The sequence below is a fragment of the Chenopodium album genome, chromosome 4 (assembly GCF_948465745.1).
Source record: "Chenopodium album chromosome 4, dcCheAlbu1.1, whole genome shotgun sequence".
NCBI lineage: Eukaryota > Viridiplantae > Streptophyta > Magnoliopsida > Caryophyllales > Amaranthaceae > Chenopodium > Chenopodium album.
In genome coordinates, this window is record NC_137837.1 from 48,818,724 (window position 1) to 48,821,546 (window position 2,823).

The window sequence follows — 2,823 nt, forward strand, 5'->3', positions numbered from 1 at the left end:
CATTATGTATCACTTATTGCAAACTATTGTATCACTTTATTGATTAATAAGTAACATTTATTATTATTATTATTATTATTATTATTATTATTATTATTATTATTATTATCTCAAAAACAAAAAGTCATACAACCTACAATATTATTATTATTATTATTATTATTATTTCTTCAAACACTATGATTATTTAGGGAAAGTCGACTTCGGTCTTTACATTAACATATACAATAGACAATCATTTGAAATTGATATAATATTAACATATACAACAACAACAAATATGAAATTAACATAAACAATAGACAATCATTTGAAATTGATATAATATCATAATTTCTTTAAAAAACATCTATAAACACCATTTTTTTTATTTTTTTATTTTGGATAAACAATCCAAGAATCAAAACAAAGGAAAGTCGACTTTGGTCTTTACATCAGACCACTAAACTCCAAAACAGAAAAGGCAAAATAGTCCACGGACAGCAACAATAGATAGCAGCAGACAACACTATCAGGCCAGCAGAGAGCAGTGGCAGCACACAATGGTGGCAGTAGACATCAGTAGCAGAACACGATAGTAGTAGGCATCAGTAACAGCAGCAATCAGCAACAGAGAATAGTTTAAAGATATGTTTTGCATCAACAACCACCATTTATAAGTAGAGTAAGAAGAAGTCCTAATATCTGATAATTAGAAAAGATTAAATGATGACAAGAAATAGTGAAGAATAAATGACAGGAAATCATCTTATCTATTATATAACAAATTCAATATATTATCATAACACCCACGAGTGAGTAAGTGCATAAAGAGCAGATATTGAAAGAGTAAACAGTAATAATGAATTATGGACATGTGTGTAAAAATGAACTAAAAGTATAATAGTTTAAGAGGATAGGCACCTTAAGATTACCTTACAGTTGCACATAAAGTAATTTTGCAATTTTGATCCTTAGCAAATATATATACCCAAACAATAGTTGTTAGCTACCGCTATAACCTTTCATGAGTCAAAAACTCAAAACTATCAATTACATTTTTCCTTACTAGCTGGTAAACACAAACAGCCTAGGTTACACTGTAATCTAGTATGACAAAATCACAAGGTACGTTTATCACTATACATAACAAAATGGAGCTTACGTTGAAACTTGAGCACAAGGTCACTTGAAATAGTTAAGAGTCCTATATTTTAATTTCAAATATTTTTAAGCTTATAAGCGTCTCGATGTAAGATTAACTTCATAGTGCATACCCTTCATAATTTCCAGCGTCATCATTCAGAAAAAAGAGGTAGAAAATAAATCTTGGGTAGGAAAGATAAACATTAGAGCCGATATGATACTTTAAGAATTACTCCGTACGTATTACCTTAAAAATGCACCCCAACTAGATACAGCAGACCTATCATGTTGAACCCACACACACGCACAAAACCAAGAATAAAAAGAACTTAGAGATAAATCCAAGACATGAGGCAATCAACCAGTGTAGCTTGCAACTAACATAAGCAATCAATTTAATAAGTCACATAGTATATATTTCTCATTTTAATGAATAAAGACAAATAATAATGAATTTGTTAAAATCACCATGCGAATAACCAAAGCATAAATAATAAATTAAAGGTCTTGTAATTCATTACCCCATGATTTTGTCTAGTCACAATGATTAATTACAATAAGAATATAATGAGTTAATGGTGGAAGAGGAATTACCTTGGTTTAATTGCATTAATCAGTGATCCACCAAACACAATGATAATCTAATTCAGGAAGTCAAAAAAACGTAAAGCAATAAGCAATTGAAATTAAAACTACAAAGTGAACAAAGGAGTGATTATAATTAGCTCTTACTTGGATGACATGAACATGAGTTAATTAAAAGTAGTAAAGGCAAAAATGTGGTACTAATTACCTTCGCCACTAGCGATCAATTGATCCACAATGAGCAGCAACTGGGACAGAGTTTATAAACCGAAATCAAAATATATCCCAAATTAGCTCATCAAGTTTCATAGTGAATGTAATGGCTAATCAATTCTGCATACAATATAATTCAGTCTATAAAAAATATCCACAGTTAGAGATAGTACTAAGTTATAAGAAACAAAGTATAGCTTCTAAATAATACGGAGTAATGAGTAATGACATGACTTGCTTTGTAGTAAAGTAGGGAAAATTACAAAAAAGGAATATGAGTTTGCAATTACCTCTCAATCTATATACTTGAAAAAGATACGGAAAATTACTTTTAGATGACCTTATATGTACTAACATGCCTTCATACTATGAAATTTGGATACAAGTCATGCATCTAATTATTATAGATCATAGAGTGGGTGTCCCGTATGCATAAGCAATAGATTATCCGCAAAATAAATATAACCAAGACCAATTAAGCTACCGGCAACGAAAATCGCCTCAGCATAAAACCAATATTGCCAAAGCTAACAACAACAATTATAATTTCAAGACTTCCCGTATACATAAGCAAAGAAGTAAACCCTTAACATGGCATTGTCTTCAATTTTTGCATCTCTTTCCCCCACATTTTCATGGATTTTTAACAAGCTTATGAAGAATCAATTCAGATTTTAAAAGAAAATAATCAAATTATAATCGGTCATATTAGTCACTAAAGATCAAATACAACATAAATCAAAGAAGCAGTAATAAAAAAGAAAAAAAAAAAACAAATATCCCAAACTCATCTAAATATACACTTCAACCAATTTAAATAAATGCTAAATTCAGTATAAAAATAGTGAAATTAAGCATGTTATGAGGCAAATTCAGTAAGAAAACAGTGAAATTAAACAT

At 29.6% G+C, this 2,823-nt stretch overlaps 1 long non-coding RNA gene across 1 annotated transcript; it reads right to left on the minus strand.

Annotated features, from left to right (window-relative positions):
* Positions 1 to 461: 461 nt before the first annotated feature.
* Positions 462 to 2,055, minus strand: LOC145626982 (uncharacterized). The gene is made up of 3 exons (XR_014111236.1): positions 1,919 to 2,055; positions 1,720 to 1,766; positions 462 to 508 (listed from the first exon to the last, which is right to left on the minus strand). It is a non-coding gene; the product is annotated as an uncharacterized LOC145626982 (long non-coding RNA).
* Positions 2,056 to 2,823: the final 768 nt, after the last annotated feature.